This window comes from Passer montanus, unplaced genomic scaffold (genome assembly GCF_014805655.1).
Source record: "Passer montanus isolate IOZ18808 unplaced genomic scaffold, ASM1480565v1 scaffold87, whole genome shotgun sequence".
Classification (NCBI taxonomy): Eukaryota; Metazoa; Chordata; class Aves; order Passeriformes; family Passeridae; genus Passer; species Passer montanus.
In genome coordinates, this window is record NW_024374034.1 from 2,031,252 (window position 1) to 2,055,622 (window position 24,371).

General features: G+C 42.0%; 1 long non-coding RNA gene across 5 annotated transcripts; it reads left to right on the plus strand.

Moving 5' to 3' along the window:
- Positions 1-15,609: 15,609 nt before the first annotated feature.
- LOC120513744 lies at positions 15,610-23,740 on the plus strand. 5 transcript variants are annotated; one of them, XR_005630350.1, is made up of 4 exons: positions 15,610-17,971; positions 18,458-18,747; positions 21,826-22,452; positions 23,598-23,740. It is a non-coding gene; the product is annotated as an uncharacterized LOC120513744 (long non-coding RNA). The 5 variants fall into 5 exon arrangements; XR_005630348.1 differs by lacking the exon at positions 23,598-23,740 and adding an exon at positions 21,303-21,408 and having other exon boundaries at positions 21,826-23,590; XR_005630349.1 differs by lacking the exon at positions 23,598-23,740 and adding an exon at positions 21,342-21,408 and having other exon boundaries at positions 21,826-23,590.
- Positions 23,741-24,371: the final 631 nt, after the last annotated feature.

Genomic DNA, 24,371 nt, shown 5'->3' on the forward strand with positions numbered 1-24,371 from the left:
TAATCTGGGTTTTGGGACACAGCAGACTGTTTTTCCAATGTATTCCCAGAGGAACAGCCGTCTTTTCCACTGGATCTTCAGAGGAAGACTACACCCTTTCTACAGGATCACTGCTCCAACAGAACCACATCTGCCACTCCAGGAGGACTGCAGCCACCAATCCAACTGGACCGCTACCAACACCCTGACTAACAGGGTGTTAGGTTGTCAGTGTTTTTCCTTTTGTATTATTGCATGTATTTTGGTTTCCTTTTCCCTTTTCCTAATAAATTGTATTTCTGACTGGGAGTCTCTCACTGGTTTTGCTTTCAAACCAGAACAATGACCTAGAAGTGTGATTGTTTTACCAAACATATTTCAGTATAAAATTTGCATTCTTCTACAGAGAAAATTGATGCTCTACTAAAATTAAAATATGCAGGGTCTTTTTTTCTGCATCCTTTGCCTTTGGTTTTTCCAAACTCCCATACTCCTTTTTGCTTTTTCTCTGTCTGGGTTACATTACCAGCTAAAAAGCACCACTTTTGTTTTACAATCTGGGCCTGAAGAACACATCACAATAAAGCTCCCCAGTCCTTGCAGGAATACAAGCGACTCTACAAGTCCAAATGCTGTTAGTGACAGCTGGATAGTCAGTCTGCAGCTCATCTGGGAGGTGTGGAGCTATGGAGGACATGACTGGTCTCCACTTACAGTCATTTTTTTACCCCATACGCCTGCAAAGCTACTGCTTCATTCCTGTATCTGCCATCATCTCCACTTTTTCTAAGTTAGTCTTGACTCATTCACCTGGAGTGCTCAGCAGGTGTTAGGTTCCCTTATCTTCTATCCTCCATTCTGAAAGACACAGCAAAGGAACCTATCAGATTATTGGCTCATATACACTGACAAAAAGGCTGAAGAATAACAGGGTGTTAAGCCACCAATGTTCTCCCAATCTCTTCATGCTGGAGTGGAGTTAGATTCCGGTCGGTCTGGCAAGTCTTTTCTAGGCCCATCAACTGCTACCCTACACTGCTGTTTCATGTGCTCCAGTGCCATGTCTTTACAACAAACTGCAAATTTCAGAAGTGCAAAAATTTTGACAATTAAGAAATGATTCTTGCAGATACATTCTAATTCTTGATCTGTAGTGACTGCTAAAGTATGCCCTGTGTGTATTTGTACTAATGCAAAGGTGTTGTCCCCAGGCGAAAATCTTTCCAACAATTTGTTTCACGGGATTAACCATGTTTTGTACCCTTCCATATTTCTTAAATTAAATGTATTTTCTTTAAATCTGTTTGCATCTCTTTTTATACTTTATTATGAAAAATGATAGAGTGCACACTATACACAGTTGCTGCTTTTTATACTTCTTTATTTTAGCCCAAGCCAACAAATCTTTTCTATTTGTGGACAGATAACAATCCTAATGCAGTTTCACTTTGAGAAAGGAACATCAACAATGATTATAGTATTTCACATAGGAATTCTTTGTATATGGTCCTAAATAGAGAAAAGATAATTTTACTGAAGCATTCATAAATAACTATAAAATTGTTTGTTCTTTATTGTATTTGCAGGCAACTCCCATAGCAGGGAGGAGTGATGTATCTGACTCCATGTTCTCAGAAAGCTAATTTATTACTTTATTACACTATATTATATTAAAGAATACTTTATTTTACTAAAGTATAGTATACAGAAAAGATGCTTACTCAATGTTAAGAAGATAGTGAGGAAAACTAGTGACTCTTTCTAGAATCCCAGCATAGCTTGGCACTAACTGACCAATGAAACAAAACAACTCACACCAGAAAACAATGAAACAATCACCGGTAAATAAAAAATCTTTAAACACATTCCACACATAAACACAACACAAGCGAAGCAAATGAAATAAGAATTGTTCTCCTTTTTCTCTGAAGTTTCTCAGCTTCTCAAGAGAGAAACCTTGAACAAAAAAGGTTTCTTCAAAAAATGTAAATGCCACAGTTATTAAGTTAACTTAATGCCCAAGACTGGGGAGAAGCAGTAGAGCTATCTTTCCAGTTTGATTTTGTAAGGATATTTCTTCTAAGTAATAATAGCATCTGAAACTATGTATCAAACTGTTTTGGATTTTCTTTCCCCTTTTAACATCTTTTAATGCTATTTCAGAATACTTCTTTCAGCATGCTTTCTTTTACCTCTATCTCTTGTCAGCTCATTAACTTCACTGAGTCCCTGAGTTGGTTCACAGCTTTCTTTGATTTTGCCTAACCAACATAACTATGTATTATCTGCAAATTCTGTTTAATTCATCAGTCACATATTTTTATCCAGCAATAGATAAACATATTAGGCAACATCACTTCTAGCATGCCACAAAAAGGCTTCTGCAATGCTGAACACAATCCAGGAGCAATCTCTCAGCCAATTTCTTATTCAGGCCAGTCAAACACCTCTAATCTTACTTGCAGTTAGTTTCCAGAATCTTAACAAAAATTTTGTCAAAGGCTTTTGAGTCAATAATTCTAGCTGGCAGTGATCCACTGTCCACAGTTTGGAGGCTTCAAAAACAATTACCTGTGACTGTAAAGGTATGTTTTTTTCTCTCAAACATGGATGATTTAGAAACAGGGATGATTCAGTATTTTATATTTTGTCACTATTTCAAAACATATACATGATGGCACAAAGAAAACTCACTGAAACAAAACTTACCTACTACCTTTAAAATAAATTACTAATTTACTATTTTACTGTTATAAAAGATCTGTACTAGTTCTGTTGAGATGAGTCTGTCTTTCTAATAATTCTTTTATATTTTTAATGAATTCTTGGATGATTGTTGTGAAAGACTAAAGCACAAAATACAATTCCACAGGTTCTCCATCACTCCCAAATTACAATAGAAATGTCTCCCATTTTTCCCTACTGCATATAAAATCTGCAGCACTAACTTTACAGAGCAACAGCTGCAGTTCTTTGGTCAGTTTTGGATAATTTTTCTTCCACAGAGATCTATAATGACATGACTCCACACAAAATGCTTTAAAGGTAAATTCAGGCAGAGAGTGAAAATTATGGCACCACAGGTCTAACATTTTTCTGAAGGCTTGCTGCCCTGCTTCATTTCTGAGTTAACTGCCAGGGCCAGTTATCCTACTGGCAGCAAATGGGCTACAACAGAAAACTTGCTGTCTTGTCAAAAGGCTCCTAAGAAGCCATGCTGCCAATTTGTCCCTTTTTTATACAGAATTGCTATGAAAAGCCATGCTGTGATTTGACAGGCAAAAAAAAAATCATATAGAATTAATATAAATTCTATGTTAAAACAGTTGTTGTGTTTTGTTATCTTTCTGTGTTAATAGAAAGGAAAACAGTATAGACCAGCAGACTGACAGTTTTTGGAGAGTAAATTTCTATAGCAAATTCTTTTCTCCCTCTAATTCCTTGACTTTTTGTCTGGAATGGCATTGTATCCTTTAAAACTACATATACGTTTTGGCTCTTTGCATACATAATCTAAAACCTTCAGTTTCTGAAAGATTAGTTTTACTGGAAAAAAGGAACTTCTGAATTAAAAACTTCAGATTGAAATTAAAAGATCACAGGTCCTGAGATTACAAAATTGAGCACGAAAAATAATCCACCTGAAATAAATGGGCAGGAGATCTTTCTCCTTTTTAATGCCTTTATTAAGAAGAATCAGCTCAGGTGGGGAGAAATCGACGGGTTGCTCCCAGGCGTGGCAGGAAGGAGGAGGATGATGCAGTTTTGTCCGCTGGTCGGCAGACAGAACTGGGGACTCTGTCCTCACAGGAGAGTCGTTGAGTCCTTGGTTTGTTTGTTTAAAAACCCGGGGGGTCTCTTTAATCAGTTTCTTTTAGGTTAGGGTGAGAAATAAAAAGGTCCAAGCAGGTACGGGACTATGCTCCCATCTTTAGACGTCACTTAAGTCACTTGTTGGCTCGTGATTTTAGGGGTTTTTTTCTTGTAAAAACTGTAAAACTGTAAAAACCCAAGGTGCACTGCATTTCTTATTTGCATACTGGCTCCGATGTCACTCCTATTTTCTTTACCTCGGAGGGGTCTGTCCTGGCAAGTGGCCAGCATCAGGGAAACAATCAGTTAATCACCCGCCATTAACGGGTGATTAAGGGCTTTTCTTCGGCAACGAAACCAAAGGAGTCTGACCCGGTCTGACTTGGTTTTTTTAACTCTGAAACTTAAAAAAAATACAACTTTCTATTCATAACACCACCAATACAGGGAGAAGTATCTACAAGCCTTGTAGGATTATCACCAGTCATCTCAGACCATGTAGAAGTTAGCATGGTTAGATAACAAGAAATTTTTTAGTGTTTTTCAAATCACTAAGAAAAATAAGATCATGCTATTTTTTTACTGAACATACCATATCTGGTAAAGTCAGTATAACTACCACCTTTACAATCTCATGTTTAAACTCTTAAAATTAAATCTGATAGAGAAGAAAAAGACCAAACTGAGAGCAAACAGTATTGAGAATCTCTCTATTTTGTACCCTACAGATAGATGAGTTTTGCTCTCAGTAAGGACATGTCTTTTTCTTTTTAGTCTTAAGGAACCGAACAATAGAGGCATTTAGAATGTAACACTTTAGCTAAATCAGAAGTTTTTTCTGGACTATGATGATCTACAGGAAGGAAAGTTTTAACCATATGCTGTCCAACAAATGTAGTGAAATTATTTTAGACACATTTAAATTTCCTTATTTGCTGCAACTTATTTATGCTTTCCTTTCTTTGTTTTATGTAAAGAACTTTAAAAATCCTCTTCCAGAATTCTCCTTTGTATGTCTTTTTGTTGCTTATTAGACAGCACTGTAAACATTGGAAGTTTAAAAACCAACGTATTCTGATGTTGTGGTTGATATTAGAAATAAAAATTAATTGTATTACACTTCACTGAATTATTTTTCTGAAATTTGCCTCAATAGCACAAGAAAGTTGCATTCAAAAGTAGTGTCTAAAATGCCAATATACTGCTGTATTTCTGTTCCTACAGAGTTTGACTTTTGAAAAGTGATTATAATGAGCCATATATGTATGACTTAGAGCAAATTTCTTTTGATAATGGCTAAATACTTTCAGTTTGAAGAAATGCAGTTATTGTCCTGCAAGTGTAGACTCTGCTTTTTAGTCTGGTTTGGGGGTGTGCTTTTTTCTTTTTAGAGCAATATTCTCTTATGAAAAGTTCTTAAAGTTCTTGGATGATTCTGCACTACAAATTCAGAAACCAAACAATCTGTCAGTTCACATTTCATAAGGAAACTTATTGTGGATAATTATAAAGAAACATAATGCTAAGGCAACTCATTATAGTGTCAAGACACTGCCATTGTATGACATGAATCTTTTAAAATTAGAAGTAAACAAAAATAGGTAGTAACAAAAATACTTACTATACCAGCTTTTGACTCTTCAAAGATTTTAAGCTATTTAGGGTTATGGATGCTTGATCTATCACACACAAATAAATACTATGGTAACATTACCACAGACTCCCAGAGCTGTCCTCTTTCAGCCAGAGACTGTGCCCTGTTTGGCCACAAGTGTTTTTAATAACACAGAGTTTTTTGCAGGCAGTCTGTGGGCAGGGCTGTACTAAATGCTGTTTGGGTTTGTTTCTAGGATTCTGCCTGGTATGGCAGGATTCTTTTGAAAGTGAGAGTACAAGAACTCTCTTGGGCTTGACCTCAGTTTCTCTGTTGGATGATTAAACCAGAATTTATAGACTGCCTTAACCCAGTGCCTACTGCAGTTGGTAAAAGCAGTAAAAATCTAAATATTTAAATATCATTAAGTTTTGGGGATAAGGGTGGGAGAAGAGGAAGAACAACAGGAGGAAGGGAGGAAGGAACTGCAGGATGGTATTATCAAATAATCCAGATTTCACCATGGGGGCTGGGACTGTAAGAATGAAGTCTCATAGGGAGGAGCAGCTATCACTTCATTACATTCAGTGGGAATACAATAGACACTTGACTGGTAATAGCTATGTTTGTTCTTTAGAAAAAATGTATTGATCACTGAAGAAAATAATGAATGGAATGGACTAAATGAAAAAAAGTTAGGCAGAAGAACATGAGAGAACCTGAGGTGATCAGAGAGAATTAACTGCCTCTCTTCCTCCAGAAATGTAAAATAGGAAAATAGCAAAAGTACATTAAAAGGAAGCATAAAAGCAAAAACATTAATTTTTTTGAGTATGCAAATTAAGAAATGGGAAAATAGTTGGCTATCCATTAGAAAGTTAGTAGAAACACACAAAGGAATAAGGGAGGTGGCAAACATCACAGTAAAAAATTTAAGTGGCAGGGGAGATGAAAAATACTGTATCACATATATTGCAATGTAAGGTTCCTTGGTCAAATAATCACCACCTGAACCTTTTGCAGGTCAGATTTTAATTCCCTCAGTCTGCAAAGACTGACACCCTTCTATAGCTTTATATTCATCAATAGGGAAATCCTCTGGCCTCAGAAAGACTACAGCCCCACAAGAGCTTATACAAGTACACATGTACAGAACCAAAAGACTACGGAGGAAACAGGGAACAAGTTTGTTCTACACTGTCTTTGGAGGAAGAACTTTTGCAAGAATTCAGGTGGCTAAGTATATGCAGGGAGTGATGGTAAAGTGCATTTAAAGCATTGCAAATGATGTGAGAAACTGAGGAGTTGTCAGAGTGTTAGTGAATAATGGGGTTTCTTTCTGAAGTAAATCCACATTAACTAGCAAATATCTTCCCATGATAGCTGTGTAATCATTTGACTTGGTGAGATTAAAAGCAACTACCAAAGGAATTTATTTGGCTTAATCACTAGATTTAAGTTTCTTGCTATGATATTAGAATTTTAAACCTATTTAATACATAAAGCAAATAATGCTTCATCCTAAACTGATTGGAAAAAACAGATTATTAATGGAGGAAAAGAAGAAGTAATGATGCTTAAATGCTTTCTAAGGAACAGAGGCATAACATGAAGCTAAGGGTTGGGCTTAACCTGATGTCAGAGATGGAAGTAAGCATATGAATGAGCTGTTGCTGCTGACTAGCATCAACCAAATGGTTGGTGACCAGGAATGCTGCCAGAATGGAGGCCAAGTGGGCAGGGCATGGAAGGGTGGGAAAGTAGCCAAAAGTTAACATGGTGAGGGAGCAAGCTGGTGTGGGGAGCATTTAAACACTGAAGAAAGGTCTGGAAAGGCTTTGACAGCAGAGAGACCTGCAGGGCATCCACTGCTGTCCGTTAATACTCTGCTTTCTGTGGGTTGCAAAGCATCAGGTGTGACCTCCTTCCATGGTGTGCCTGTGGGAGCAGGAACTGCTTTGGGGACCCATAGAATGATACAAAGCCCAAGGAGAAGGGTGGGCAATAGGTTGGAAAGAGTTCTTCTGAATTCCTCCACCCCTCTGCATGAGAAGCCATTCTTAGAGAGGAATGAAATAGACTCATCACTCCACAGAGGCCTGCTTTCAACTCTCGTTATTCAGGACTGGTTTGCTGTGGATTATGTGCAAGGTGCTTAGGGTAAAAATGGATCTGTAATCAAGTATGAATCAAAGATTCATACAGCATCTCCTTCATATTATGACAAGAGGCAATGACAAAGGCACATTAAGCATCTAGTTTCACTTTGCCTTCTATGTCCTCATCGGGTCCACAAAAAGCAAGTACATATCTGCTATTTTAGCAAGGTAACCAGTACGGCAAAAAAATGATGCTTTGAAATTTCCAGTGGTCCCCCTACCATTCTGTCTGAGTCTGCTGTTTGGTCATTTTCTTCCATTTCAGTGTGTTGGTTTTTGGGGTAGAAATGGAAAATGAAAGAGGGAGACAGACAGAGAGATCAAGCAGAAGATAGTCACCACTCAAGGATCCAGTGGCATCCTGTTGATCCTTAATCACCCTGGGCTTCTCAGGAGTGAGAGTCCTGAGGCTGTTCAAAAGTTTTCACTACTTATACATTTTAGCAAACAATGAAATTAATTAATTAATTAGTGCTCACTGGTGTTATGCCCCAGTCGGCTTGGGGCATTTAGGGGAGTGTTGTTTAGTGTACTCTGGGCAGTGTGCAGGAGAAACAACAAAATTCTCCACAGGTTCAATAACAAACTTTTACTTGCAAACTTCAGAACATTACAGTAAAATAAGGTCCTTGACAAATTTTAAAATGTAGCCATTTTGGTTAGAAATGCTGCAATATAAAAGTACAAAAATAGCACTTAAGAAAAGATATAAGGTAAAGGAAAAAAAGATAAAAAAAGGGTAAGTGTAGACAGGTAGATGGACACCACCTATGGATTCTGCAGCAAGATTTGATTATTGCAATATGTATTTCCATTGGTTGATGTGTTGGTCATAGTCCTGTCAAAGTGATGGTCACAATCTTGATTCCTTTTGGGTGGGGGAGGCCTCTGAAACACAAAATCTGATGGGTTCACATAGGCTCAGCCTTGGTGAGAATGCCAAAGTATCCCCTCTGGGGTGGGGAGTCTTACAATGGATTATGTAACACTCTGGATTGTCTCCGTCTCTCGCCTTGCTCAGAGTAAAACAAAAGGAATCTCAAGGTTACATTTAAAGGGCGGGAGGAAACCGAAGGTAGATACATTTGTTGACCAATAAAGACCCTCCAGGGAGGTCTTTAAGCAACCTTAGGGACGGACATTTGGGATAGTGTATAAAATAATACTTAGGGGGCTGACCCCTGGCCTCGGACTAATCACTCGATGACTTTGACCGAAAGTTCTAGATAGAGAGGATGGGATGCTGAGTGACTGACAGAGAGCCAGGGCGAGGATTTGGGGATGATCTCCACACAGCAGAATGATTACACAGGTAGAGGAAGGGGGTACAAAAAGGGGTACATCATTTGGGGAAAATAAGGGGATACAAAACCAAAACTATTACAAAGTATTACAAAGTACAAAAGCACACTACAACATCTCCTTCTTTTCATCTGAACAAAAAAGGAAGAGGCACCTTAAGACTAAAAAATTCAAAACTCAGCTTGGGCTGATCTCAAGTATGGGCAAACCAAGAGTGCATTACAAAGTTTTCTGCTTCTTCCTCGGGACCCAAGGGAACAGTCACCCGATCGATCTCTAAAGGAGAAGTAGCTTTGAATATCAATTTGGTAATGATGCTCGTGATGATCTCAAAGGTGACCAAAACGACAAAAAAAACCAAGCAAAACTAAAAGTACAGACTTTGTTATGGATTTGACCCAGCCAGAGAGTCCCCATCCTTTGAAAAGTCCGTCCGTCCAGTCTGCTGTTTCCTGCTTGGTGTCATGGACCATCTGTTGGATCTTTCCGATGGTTTTGTGGATGTCCTCTATAGTATTGCATTTTATTTAAATGGTATGCTCTGTCTCACCCCTCCAAAATGTATGTGATATTCCAAGCCTGTGGTCCTGCCCTGAACCATCATGTATCTGTAATCCCATTGGCCCAAGTGTTATTCCACACCCACTTTGAATTCCCCTCTTAAGCTGTGCTAGCGAAATCAGTCGTACTCTTAGCCTCTCCTGCCCTCTTGGCCCTTCCATCCCCTAGGCTCTCCCTCTAATCCTCCTTCCCCCTCCCCCTTCTCCCCTTCTCCCTCAGTAACCATGCTGTTCCTGGGATGGGACCCCAAATAAACCCTCATCAAATCAGCACCCTCAGAAGCTGTGTGGAGTCTCCTTGCCTGCCTGCTGCTGCCAGCGAACTCACAGCCTAGGGATCTCCCCGAGAACACCCTGGGGAGCCCCCTCCCACAAACGAACTACAACAGTCCTCAGCCTTGGATGACAGGTTCAGGCAGCAGAGACCCTCAAACTCCTCACACCAATGATTATGTAGTAGGAGAAGAAAATCAATTGTGGCACGATTTTGTAGGGTGGCCTGCCTTGTTGTTTCCTTGTCTGCCAGGAGGTCAGAAAGCTGATGTAATGTTGGCCTGTTTAGCAACCCAACATTCTAGGTGCGATAATTCACCTAGAGCCTTGACTGCAGACCTGTGGCAAAAACACAGTGATTGCAACCGTTTTTGGTTTGGACCAATGTACAATTTCAGAATCACAATTTGGGTCTAAATCTCTTAAGTCTCTCTTTTTGTGGGCCGAACTGTGGGTGTTGGTTTTAGTTTGCCAATCCACGATTTGGGTCTTGTTGGACGTAAACAGGCTCAGTTTGCTAAGGGTACCTGGACCTCCGATTAGACGAGAGGGGATACCTGCCTACGCTCTGTCACCACAAATGAGAAAAAAATCCTTTAGGGAGGGCACAGGCCTTATTATCGGGGGTGGATGACATTACAGAACTGAGGAGCTCAAATTCTTGGGGTTCTTTTTCTGCTATTGTCAGTCTGTGAACTAATTTTGCCCAAGGGGCTAACAGATTATATACTGGAAAAGGGGGAGTTACTGGTGGAGACTCATCAGATAAAGAGGGGGTTGTTATTGCTGATGGTAACTCATAGGATTTAGAGGACATCCCCACAAGGCAGGTAGACATTGGGTCAGACATGGAGGAGGCGGACAGGCAAATGTGATTTTGGTTGAGGACTTCGGCAAGAGTGGTCCATACGTTTGCCTGAGGCTGAGAAACGATCCACATTTGACTTGGATGGGTGACTGATAACAGGAGCAGCAGAAGGACAGGGCTCATTCTGATGCTACGGGGGCTGAGTTCAGATCAAAGGGAAACACTGAAAAAACTGAAGATAAAATATGTTAGAAATAAGGTTCAGGTAATAGCAACTTAAAGAGTCTGACAGCGCTTCCTCCTCCAGCAGGCATTGGCTACCTGTGCCATGGGTTTGTTTTTTGAGACTCGGAATGAATGGCCTTACCCGTTTTGAGGAGATCCATCTCAAGCCTGAGGGAGTGGATACGCATGCATACCCCCTACAAGCTCATGGGGCCCCTCTGTTTTCCAAGTCTCTGGTTCTCTAATAAGAACGGGTGGCCGGGCATTCAGGTTGTACTGATTGTTCTCTTTAAAGTGCCTTGTGATAGGTGGGTTAAGGTTCTCATAGGTGCATCTTAGAAAGTTCAGCGTGAACAGTGCTCTGGACAACCAGACCTGAGGGGTCTCTGCCTTCATAGCCTCCTGTTGTTGGTAAAGGACCTTTTTTAGGCTCTGGTGGGCCCTCTCCACCATGGCTTGACCTGTTGCTGAATAGGGGATGCCTGTCTTATGTTCTACTCCCCATTGCTGCTGGAAGTTCCGAAATTCTTTGGACTTGTATACTGGGCCATTGTCTGTTTTGATGACCTTAGGGATTCCCAATGTGGAGAAGGCTTGCACAAGATGTTTCTTCACGTCTGAGACCTTCTCCCCTGTGTGGGAAGAAGTGTAGATGGCACCAGAGAAAGTATCCACAGACATGGACATATTTAGATTTGCCAAATGATGAGATGTGGGTACATCTGTCTGCCACACCTCGCAGTTCTGCAAACCCCTAGCGTTTGCCTCTGTACTTAGGGAGGGTAGTGAATGGCGTTGACAAGAAGGGCACATGGATACGATGGACCGGGCTTGTTCGCACGTTAGGCAGAATTGCCAAACCAAGCCGGGTGCATTTTGATGGAAAAGCTGGTGACAGATCTTTGCTATGTTGGAATACATCTGGGAGTGGGGCCATCTCAACAGATGCCAAAAGGGCATCAGCTCTACGATTACCTTCTGCGATGAACCCTGGCAGGTCTGTGTGTGACCTTACACGCATCACATAAAAGGGTTGTTCCCAGTGGAAGATTATTTTTACCAATTTTGAGAGTAATTCATATAAAGGAATATTGGAAACTTCTTGCAATACAGCATTTTCTGCCCTGGACACTACACCTGCCATGTAAACTGAATCAGTAACTAAATTGAAAGGTTCTGAAAACCTCTCAAAAGGTCTGGCGACAGTGGCCAACTCGGGGGTTAGGTCCTCAGTGGGAATGCCTAGCCAAGGTCTCACCCAGTTTAGAGACCCACATAGTTGATGGACATCTGCTAAGATTTTGATGTTATTCTTGATGGCTAAGTTTTGCGGCACAATAGTTCACTTTCCAATTTCGAGACCCAAGTACTTCCAAGGTGGCATCATTTGAGTTTTTTCTTCCTGGAGCTCAAACCCAGCAGAAACCAATGCATTGATTGTCAGGTCAAGTGTGTGAGTAAGCATGTCATTAGTTGGGGCACACACCAGGATGTCATCCATGTAGTGCAGGATGATAGAATCTCGTGCAGCTACATGGACCGGGGACAGCAATGAAGAGACATACCACTGGCAAATCACTGGACTGACTTTGAGTCCTTGTGGGAGTACTGTCCAGTGGTATTTCTTCATCGGGGCCTCTCAGTTAATGATGGGAACCGAGAAGGCAAAACGCAGGGCATTGTCAGGATGCAGGGGAATGTGGAAAAAACAATATTTTATATCAATCACGGCTAAAGACCAATTCTGTGGGAGCATTGTGGGCGATGGTAACCCTGGTTGAAGAGAACCCATGTCTTCAATAACGTTATTAATTTGACAGGTCATGGAGGAGTTGCCACTTGTCTTTGTTAGGTTTTTTAATAACAAAGACAGGTGAGTTCCACGGAGACGTGGTCTCTACAATGTGACCCTTTTTCAGCTGCCCGTTTACAAGCTCTTCAAGTGCCTTCAATTTTTCTTTGTTGAGCGGCCACTGCTCTACCCATACTGGACAATCACTTTTCCAGGTCAGCTTCTGGGTAGGGTGCTGTTCAGTGGCCACCGCCCGAAAACCTGAGGGGTTTCTGGGATGTCAATTGTGGTTCCCCACTGCAGTAATAAATCTCTTCCCCAAAGCAGCTCTGTGTAATGTAAAATGAATGGGCATACTAAAGCTACTTTCCCATTTGGGCCCTCAATTTGGATAACACTTTTTGATTGTCTTGCTAACTGGATGCCTCCTACACCCTGTACTTGTCCAGCTACATTCTGCAGTTCAGTGTGACAGCCACTCCCTAGAGGGAATGACTGTAACATTTGCCCTGGTATCTAGAAGTCCTTTCATGAATTTGTACTCTCCACCCCAGTGCAGCCCACATGATAACCGAGGTTTTTCTCTTCCCAGTACTTGAGTCCAGCAGACCTGGGGATGGAGTTTATTTCTGAGAGTGTTTGCTTGTTCCTGGTCCCATGGAGGCTCAGGATGGCTTGGGCTATTATTTGGCCTTGGGGCAGGTACATGGGTGGGTGAGTACAGTGGAGCCAAATGACAAACTGTTCCAGTCTGATGATATGAGACCTGGAATAATGTCAATTTTCTGGGATATGTGTTTTGAATCCCCAACCATGACATACTTACTGTTACGATTTTGGCAAAGCTGTGTCCAAGTACCTGGTTGTTCAGGGTTAACAATCCCCAACCATGACATACTTACTGTTACGATTTTGGCAAAGCTGTGTCCAAGTACCTGGCTATTCAGGGTTAACAGTTGTAAAATGCCAGTCACTGTTCTTGAGATGGAGAGGGTTACGGGAAGAACTGGTGATTAGAACTGGCATGGGATTATCATAGTGAGATGAATGTTTTGTAATGTCCAATGCAAGTGCCTGATTTGGCACAGGTAGTTCTCTTAAACTTGGTTTTTTGTCTCCCCCCTGTGCCGGAATTGAGCGCACCCTATTTTTGTCATAGCACTGGGAAAATGAGCACTCTTGATTCAGTTTTTTGAAAGGTTCTCTTTTGGGGAATTCTGATTTTTATGGTTACTATATTTAAAATCAAAAAACTCCTTTTTCAGAGGGCACTTGGGCATCCAATGCCTCAGTCTCCCACAAAGATGGCAGGGATGGTTAGAGTTGGAGATTTTTCCCTGTGTCATTGTGACACACTGAAGCTGGCTGGTGGGTGCTGGATCAAATGGTTGGGGGACGTCTGCAGCTGCAATCCTCCTCATTGGTTTTGGTCTCTTGTCTTGATAGCAGGGTGTTGGTAACTTTCATGGCACAAACTTCTAACATTGCTTCTAGTGTTGGTGTTGGGTCGAGGGGCAGGCTCAGGATGGCAGCTTTACATTTTTCATTAGCACTTTGCTTAGCAGCCTCGGTGAGGACTTCCAGCCTTGCTCCTTCATTCTGAACTTGCAAGTCCACAACTTCTTTCAACATTTCCACAGAACTAATGAAAAACTCAAATGGAGATTGTGTTATTTTCAAATAATTATCAATTGGAGCATCAGGACACAACCGGAAGAAAGCTTTCTCAGCTGCTTTAACACTTTCTTTGAGAGCTTTTCTGGGAATGCTTTCTGCCTGACTAGCTCCATCACCCCACTCCCTTTCTCCACATAAATGGTCTAATGATATCAACTTTCTAAAAACATCAGTGGCAGTGGTCTCATCACCCCATAGAATTGGCAAATTGACTGTCACTTCTTTTTTCCATGCTTCCTCCCACAAGAGATACTTGGTTTGGGTTAGCAGGCAGGAAAAAAAGCTGTTTAAGGTCAGCAGGGGTTAAATCAGAAGAAGAAAAGGTAGATCTGAAAAGTCCTCTGAAACGTTCACTGTCTCTACCAAATTCTTTCTGAGCCTTGACTAGCTCTGGCGGACTGAAAAGAGAACGGGGTCCAACGCGGTTGAGTTCCCCCATTCAGGTCTGATATGTACGTGACCGGAGCTGCAGAGACGGCAGCTGTTGTCTCCCGGCTCTGCCTCCCCGGCCCTGCTCCCTCCCGCTCCCTGCCCTGGGAGCTGGAGGGCGGGCTGTGGGAAGGACGGCTGGGTGGGGAGAGGGGAGGGCAGAGAGTGCCCTGTCTGCGGGCTGAGGGGGATGAAGGAGGGGGAGAATAGCTTGTGGGGGGGGGAGCAGATTGAGTTTTTGGGAAGCAGAGATGTTGAAATAACTTCCTGATGGCTGTTCCTGCATTTCTGATTTTGGATTTCTGATCTGCATAGCTAGAAAAGCAAATTTTTGCAAATATTTATCACCAGACTTTCCTGCTTTCAGTAACTCATTGCCAGTTTTGTTCCAAAATGCTAAAACATGGATATTTTCAGCTGATACATCGGGGAAGTGAAGAAACAGCCGTCTAACAAATTGTTTCATCTCCCTTTTTGAAAATCCGATTCCTTCACCCTTAAGTAATTCTAAAAACTGATAGTAAAGACCTTTGTGAGACAGAGAAAGCCTGACACCCATTGTGGCTGTGATGTAAAAAACTTTCACCAACCCAGGCAAAAAGGGGAGGGGGAGGGAGAAAAGAAACAGATGCCTGCAGCTGGCAGCCTGCCAAAAATAGAGAAAAAAACTCCCTCTCCGCAGTGAGGTATAAAAAAATGCAAGAAAAAAAGCAAACTTACCCATCCAGCTGTAGAACAGAAAAGAGGGGTTTCCTGGGACAGTGACCTCCACCTGAAATCGATTCCTGGGGTGCCAGGAGTTGCCGATCTCGTCCCCAGGAGTTCCACTCACTAAAACTGAGTGTGCCCTCACTGAGGTAGCTTGCCAGCCAAGGGCTTTGCTGAACAGTCTGAAAGAATGTCCGAACACCGTCCATGAAATCTGGAGGTGGTCTCAACTTCCACGTTGGTCTGCCAAAGTGTCTCCGTCTCTCTGGGTGCCTCCCAGTGAACCCCGGGTCAGCAGACAATGCGGGGGCAGCCCCGAAGGGGCCGACAGCAGGGGGACACTCTCTGGTGCCCCGAGGGTAGCGAGGGCAGCTAGGCTAGTCGCCTTTGCATCAGAAAAGACACTGGAGACCTCGGTAGAGGATAAAGGCTGACTCTCAGCAGGGGGACAGTGCAAGGTTTATTCGGAGCTCCCGAGGGATCCCCGCACCTCAGTGATGCGCCTTGCTCAGAGTGCAACAAAAGGAATCTCAAGGTTACATTTAAAGGGTGGGAGGAAACCGAAGGTAGATACATTTGTTGACCAATAAAGACCCTCCAGGGAAGCAACCTTAGGGATGGACATTTGGGATGGCATATGAAGTAATACTTGAGGGGCTGACTTCCTGGTCTCAGACTAATCACTCGATGACTTAGACTGAAAGTTCTAGCTAGAGAGGATGGGATGCTGAGTGACTGACAGAGAGCCAGGGCGAGGATTTGGGGATGATCTTCACACAGGAGAATGATTACACAGGTAGAGGAAGGGTACAAAAGGGGTACATCATTTGGGGAAAATAAGGGGATACAAAACCAAAACTATTACAAAGTATTACAAAGTACAAAAGCACACTACAACAGTAGATCAAGGGGTATTTTGGGAATCTTTGATGGTTTATGACAATTTCTGTGACTTTACAGCTGCCTCTTACATTGGTGGAGTATCAGTTGTGTGAATTATGGCCCTTAATCAGAGATGAACAACATCAGATCTACTGTGAATGTCCTGGTAGTTCCCCAGAGGGGAGTCTTCACAGCTGAGCCACTTGTGTATGGACTTGTGCATGATGAAAAGCACTATTTCACTACATGGGATTTGCCTCTTATCAGCCTCCTCCCTTGTCTTGTTCAACACTCAGCTGTTGCCTTGGGTGATGGGTGTGCACCTCCTCTTCACCTGGGCAGTCACTTCAAATGGCAGATTGTTTTGAGTATTAACCATTAACATTCCAGTCTCTCACAACTAGTTACATAGTTTCCTTATTCTGGTGGCTAAGTGATTCCGTCTCTTCTCATACTAATTAGTCCCATGCTCAGTCTTTCTCTTCTGATTTGTAGTCACAATCTCCCCCTGCCAGAATTAACTTTTGCCCACTCAGAGCTGATTTCAGCACAGTTTCTGAGTTAGCTTTCCTTGTGGTTGCATTCTTTTTGTCCATTTTCAGTGACACATTCTTGTTTCCCAGGTTTGTTTACCTCTCCCTCCACAGTGGCCTAATTTACAGTCCAGGTTGCAGGTATCCATGTAGGCATATTTGGCAATGGGGACTTCAGTGGTCACAGGTGCAATCTGTTCCTTAACTTGAGGGGATCTTAGACCCTCTGAGCAGTTGCTTCTTTACACAGTTTGCCACAGTGGGATTTTTTTTCTGCATCCATTACCCAGGATGTGCTAGCAGATCTCAATTACATCAGGCTTGGAGTTAGAGCCATCCTGTTGTTCCCATCTGTGCTTATCTCCTAACAAAGTCCTTCTGTAGTAGCAGTGTTTGAGACTGGCAGTTGTGCTCTTTAAGTCCTTACAGTGTCCCACCACACTCAGTGAAGGAACTTTTCCTAATGTCAATCTGAACCTCTCCAGCTGCTGGCACCCATGAGGAAGCAATAGGGTCACCCATAGCCTGCTCTTTTCTAGGCTGAAAAAGCAAATTTACCTCAGACCTTCCTTGTAAATCTGGCCCTCGAGATTTTTCACCTTCATAGTGGCCTTCCTCTGAACACACTCACACAGTTTGATGCCTTTCTTTTGTGTATACTACTTTAAGGGTTTCTCTAAATAGGATAACGCTGCCTGAATAAAGAGACCAGAGCAGAAGGGTTGCACAGGTGGAACAGGGCTGTGTTAGAAAGTCCAGATGGAGAAGGAAATTTTGTACAAAATGGCTCTGAGCCATCATCAATCCTTCTTCATGATCCAAAGAATCCAATTCTGTTAACATGGTATGACTCAGATTGCTTTAAATTGCTTGGGTTTTGGTTTTTTTTAGCTTAGGTGTTGGCTGTACTGTGAGAAGGCACAATGGCAGGTAGAACCAGGGATTTCCCTGTCCATGGCAAGGGTAAGGAAGGGCTACTGGGATGGAGGGTGGAAGGGTGGCGAAAGTGGTGGTATGTGGCAGGTATAAGTGCTCTCTCATCTAGGAACAGCATGGACTTTGCACCAGGGACATGCAGCATGCAGGAAGGGGTACAGATTTCTGCTGCAAAAAATTAGAAAATTACCCCAGGTCAAGATAATGTGAGAAGGGTTTATTTTAAGGATCAGACAGCATCCCACTCTGGAGCAGTTGGCTGGCATGGAATGCTGAAGAGAAGAAGTAGACAAAATTTAAGGTAATGGTCACCAAAGCTCTCAGGGCATGGAATGTTCTTAATCATCTGTGGCTGGGCAAGATCAGAGTCTGATTAGATAACTGATCTGTAAAGGAAACACATATGCTGTCATGCTGCTTGAATGATATATTTTTTAAGAAAGCAAAAGATAAATAGAAACAATTAGTGCAAAAAAGCTCTGCACAGTTGGAACCTGTCTTTTCACCTTGCTGGAAATCTTTCATTGTCTCACTGTGAGACTTTGAGAAGATTTAACCCATCTGTCAGTTTTCAAGTTCCTAACTTGGAGGTGATCAGCCTCAGTAGTACTGCAAGGATAGCTAATAAACAGCAATAAAACACTAAAGACTTTATGGAAGATAAAAGAATCAACAGAAAAATCTGAATAAATTACTTGAATAAATAACATAGAAAAGAGTATAAGGTACTTCATTTACCTTGTCACTATTGGCATGCTTTTCATCCATCTGTCATTTGTTTTCACAGATTGTGAGCTACTTGGAAGAGGATCTGTGTCTGTCCTCAGCACCACCAAAATCATGCCACAAAGCTGAAATAATATTGTGAAATAACTGTCATAGCTATTGAAAGTGTACCACCTATCATAACTGAGCATGTTTGTGAGGTTCTGAGTGTGCTTCTTCCCCCACAACCTCTATGAGGCAAGGAAGCACTCCTCCATTCATCCCACACAAGGACATAAAATGATGAAGACCTGGAAACTGTGTCAGGGCAAAGAAACCTCAGCAATCCCAAAGCCCAGGAATATCACTCAGGTGAGGTGGCATTCTTCAGACACCTTTACTTAGACAAAAAAAACAGATGAGGCCAGCAGTTGTGACATAAGACTTAAAACAGAACCTGTGTCTTTCTGAACTGGTGGGCCCAAGAAGTACCCTGGGACACCCCACGTGTCAGGGTTTAATACAATATGCCTATGTTTAGCACTCCAGTTCCATGTTTGAGCATTTGTACCAAGCCTTACAGCCCCCCTTAAAGCAGTGACAGAAAACATGATCTTTTGAAAAATTACTGGGAGTGTAGCAGCAATCATCACTATTTTCATCTGCTTAGATGCTGGTGTAGACCAAAAAGCCTATAAAGCATGAAGGCTGGCTTCATTTCTGAAAGGAGTAGAAATCCCAAGAAATTGCAATGACATAGGCATTTCAGGTGGAAACTAGACAGATTCATTACCTTGTCACAGGTGACATTCAGCCCACAGGTCTTGGTCCTTTGCTCTGCCATCAGCCATAGCCTCCTTTCTGTCACATGATTTTCTTGCATTACTTGCTGTTATCACTTATTTACTATTCATGGAGAGTTGATGGCATACTCCAAGATGGACTGATGTGCAGGAGAGTGTGTACACTCTCTTTTTTAATAGATGGAGTGTTTATTAAGCAGACTGCCTGACAGTTTTTCTACCTATAGCTCAGAAGTCCGTAAACTTCAAAAACCCCATGGCATTGCCTCATTGATGACACACACAACTTGCTTTTCTTCTGCATTTCTCCTCAGCCTCAGCAGGGAAGACACATTAGTCTCACTCCTAGTGTGATTTTAACAGTGATAAGAGTTATTACACCAGGTAAGACTTAATATACCAGCAGGACATCTATAATAACAGAAGTAGAGCTTCCAAAACAAACTAAAATGACCAGACCTTAAGCCCAGTTGCCAGCAGCTCCTTGGATGCTCTGAGATCTGATCAATACCTGGATTAGCTGTCCATGTTTCAATTAAGCGCCAATGAAACAGTGTGAGGCTGAAGTAGCTGACAAGAGTGTGATTTGGGTCAGGATCAGTGGCCAGTGCACAGGCCAGAAGCTGAGTCCCCCACTTGCCAAGTGCAGGGTTAACACCCAGGTGTGTGACTCTACAGAGAGTTTCATAACTGTGTCACAAGATGGTGCTGCTGCTCAGCCAATGCACAACTTAAGCCTTTGTTGGAGCAACAGAAACCTACTGCTGTGCCAATGTACTGATTCACGTGTGCACATGTTTATTTTTTTAAGTGTTCTGTGGCAAATGAGTGTTTTAGGGTCTCTTAAAGAATCACATCAAAGGCATAGGCGAAAGTAGGTTTAATATAAAACAGGAAGTGTGATGTAGTTAATTTACAAGGTTGCCTCTACTACTTACTACTAATGCTCTGGTTAAAGCACACTGAAAAAGAGCAAACTAACACCTAAAATCAGTCAATTGAAATCCAAAATCAACCCAAAACTTACCTCTGTGGAGGCTGGGGATAAGGATAGGAAAGGAGGAAGGATAAACAGGAATAAGGAAGACTGTCCCATTGCACCACAAGTTTCAGAGTACACCCCTTTGCTAAACTGTGCCCCAGGCTTGACCAACAGTTTAGGCCTACAGCTTTAACAGCACTTAAGAGCACTTAACTGACTGGTTAAGTTGAACAATTTATCTAAAGATTCATATAGAATTTACTATAACTTATAGGCCTAACTTACAAATACGAAGTACTTAAGAATCCAGGAGAGCAGCATTCCATGTACCCAGCATATTCACACTCTCATGCACCCAGACCTAAAGAGTCTGTATAAGACATTCACAGAGTACCTGTGACAAATTTTCCTTAAATTTGGTGAAAGACACACATCTGGTACCTTGGGATCTTCCCAATGAGCAAAGGGTTGAGTCTGGAGAAGCTCCATCATCGTCATTCAGAGATTGTCCAAGTTTAGCAAACTTGAGAGTTCTCTGGCTCATAGAGGCCCCACATAGAGGGAGATGCTGGTCAGTCACTGCTGTCCAGAAGAGCTTAAAGAGTCTCACTTTCGACCGTTGTTTATAAAGTCACAAGAGAATGGGCTTCAATCATAATAATTTTTCATCTTGACTGCAATTTTGGCTAGTATATTCTTTGAAAGTTTGATAACAAAATTGTTATTCTGCTTGGGTTGTTTTTCAGGCAAGAAAAATAAGTTTCTGAGGCTTCTCACTAAAAATCAGGAGCTCATTAGACAGTACCAGTTCCTGGGAACAGACTGATTTTGATAAGCACAGGAGGAGCTCAGCCCAGATGCTGTTTGTGAAGATTGAGGCCTAAGGAGCATTTCTCAGATCACAGTGAGGCCCCAGGAGGAGTATAGGGGATGCACACCACCTGTACATGTATGCCATTGCACATCTCTGTAGTGTAGATAAGTTAAAATTCATTACATCCAAATCTTGATCACAGAGAAGGTCTTTGAGTTCTTTAATGCACTTTTCTCATGAAAAACCCCCCAGGATAACACCACTTTGTATCAAGTAGGTTTACTCCAGTAAATAACCTACAATAACAAGAATCTTTTCAATTTTTTAGTTCTGATCCCCATTTCCCATATATGTTTCTTCAACTCAGTTGAGGAGCTATCGCTCTTGCACCAAGAATGACACAGGAACAGGCGAGAGGCAGGATTGTAGAACAGGTAAAGAAGGCTTTATTCAAAAGAACCGTATGGTTTTTATAGAGCAATACGATGGGTTCTATTTGACTGGTTAACTAACAAAAACATCTTCCTCGCACACTGTCCTTGAAAAGAACAGGAAAACAAAGTAGAAAAACACCACCTGCAAGTTGCTTATACTTAACAAGTTATCACATCTTTCCAACTCCCTAAAATTTCTCACAAGCCACTGTGAGAAACGCTTGACGTTTCTCTCTCTCTGTCCTATGGCATCCACAAGGAACAGATTCTGAACTTTGTTTATTCATGGTTTTGTATTTATTAATCATATAGGCAGCACTTTACAGAATTTGGTATTCTGCTGTCAAAACCATTAGAAGAGCACTAATGCATTCATACATTGGCTTTACAATTTGGTGTTACTCTTATGGTTTGCAGGTATGTCTGATATTCCAGGTGTTCCACATATTGTACACAAACGAAGACTGACATAGAGGTGTTACTGCAAGAGCAGTAACAGATGATCCAGCCACTCACCTTAGATTCAGCTGTGAGGAGACACAGCCCTGCAAAGACCCATTTAACTTCCAGGTTTGTTTCTCTTCCGCTCAGAAATGAAAATTCTCCCATGAAGGCAATTTGCAGGCTCTTCCTCCTTGCCCAGATCACTCTTGATGGGCATTGGTGAAAAAGCCAGCCAAAGTACAGACTCTGGGTGCCAGTTGTCAGGGTGTGGGAGAGACCTGAGAGCCTGTGGCACCTTCCAGCCTATTTGGGTAATTCAGGGAGTTGCAGAGATGTACAGTAGGAAAATGTCATATATTCAAGTCCAGACTGCCAGCTGGTGTTAAAACCTCAGGCTCCCTTTTGCTGGCCCTTTTGGGGTGACTTTTGCTTGAGGGTCTATTTATGTGCCTGATAAAACTGTGAGGCAAACCAAATATTTTCTTCTGAGAGCACTCAACAGATGAGCAGCTGAAGGGAAAGAGCTGTTTGGACATCTACCACTGGGATGTGACAACGGATGCTATGTATGTCAGTCCCAAGAGACCCAGGAAAAAGCTGGTGAGTTTGCTGTTCTGCTTGGCTGTGGGTGACCCTCCTGTTAGTGTCAAGCATCTGTTCTCATCCTGAATCACTATGGGATGCAAAACATGAGCATGGGGTGAAGACCCCAAATGACATAAGCATTACTGTGTGTCTCATCTGAGACAATGTCAAATTAACCTTCAAACCTGACACCTTCTTGGAAAAGATTAATTTATTGCCAGTTTAAAATGGAGTTGGATACTGGAAAAACCACCATTCTCTTACCCTCTCCTGCTACCAAAATCATGGATGGGTTCAGCTTTGGCCATGGCAGGTCTGGCTGGAAACCACCTGGAGCTGGCTGTGCCTGACAGAGGGGCAGCTCTTTATGTCTTCCTACAAAAACCACTCCTGCAGTCACACAGGCCCAATACATAGACCCGATTCAATTGTCTTTCAAGCCTGTGCTGCTGGAAACCCCAGGCTGCTGTGGAATACAGCTGCCCTATTCCATTATAAGACCAAGAGGGCAGCTACCCACTGTGCAGATCTCAAAGATGTGGTGTAAATCAAATCTGAGTCAGCAGCTTTGCACTCTACTCCTTTGCTGACTGGTTAACAGAGCAGTAGCTACGAGCGTTGTTTTCCAAGAGAAATGTAGATTTTAATTTGAACACAATTTCCTCACCCTGAACAATTCTCCCTCTCACATGCATTCACAGAATTCACAGAATGACTAGGTTGGAAGAGACCTTAAAGATCATTGAGTACAACCCAATATTAGTCAATGAATATTGTTTCAGAAAAAGCAGAAGATCCTGCTATTCCAACAGTCATGTCATATTCCAGTATGGAAAAACACTGTTTTTTTGGAACAACACTCCTTCTCCCATTTTTTCTCAGGAACTGTGGTCTACTGGTTTCTCCTATTGACAACCTTCATTTTGTTTTCTCTCCTGGAGGCTGCTCATGCTTCCAAGACTAAGCACAGAAACTGCATGCCTGGCTCTATATTAAATCATGGGAATAAAATGGGAATTAAATTTAAGAGATCATTATCACAGAAGCTTTGTGTTCTGTGTCCTGCTGTAATTGCTGCTCAATGCACTTAGGCTGTTGCCAACTTCTTCTCACTGCAAAAGTAAACCTCTGAACTGTTTTCTTTGTGTTTTCTTTCAAAGAAAAGAAGGAAGCCCAAACTTCTGCTATATCATGTGAAAGTTGGTTCTGTGCTATGGGAGCACAGTCAAACACCAGGGAATGGTCTGGGGACACTGTGTAGAAGGCATGGATCCCACATCTGAAATTCTAATTAAAGCTAATATTTAATTTCTTATCAGTACTGTTCAGTATCTTTATGACTAACATGGACATCATGGGATTGAGTGCACCCTCAGCAAACTTGGAGATGACACAATGCTGAGTAGTGCCGTTGACACAGCTGAAGGACTGAGGGTATTATAAGACTGGTAAAACACTGGAAAAGGTTGCCCAGAGAGTCTGTAGCCGTATCTCTGGGAACATTAATTCAGTTTGCAAATGGCCCTAAACACCTACTTGAAACTGAAGATGTCCCTGCTTATCGCAGGGCAGTTGGTCTAGATGACCTTTAAAGACTTCTTGCAATCCTGACTAGCTTTCCACAACTTTGGGTAGACTAAAACTGTGTAACAAACCAGACTAAAACTGTGTAACAACCAGCTATGTTGTAACTTTTATGTGCTGCACTTGTGTTTTAGTTTATGGCAATTGCTCCTTTTCCTGTCCCTGGGCATCGCTTAAAAGAGTCTGGCACCATCCTTTGGCACCTGCCTTTGAGATATTCATATGCATTAATGAGATTTCTTCTCACAAAGCTGTGGATGGCTCATGCTATACTTAAACTTGAATGCACTAATGCTGGCTTAACCTAGTGCACAAAATGAGAACACCTGTGTGTCAGACTAAGACCCAGT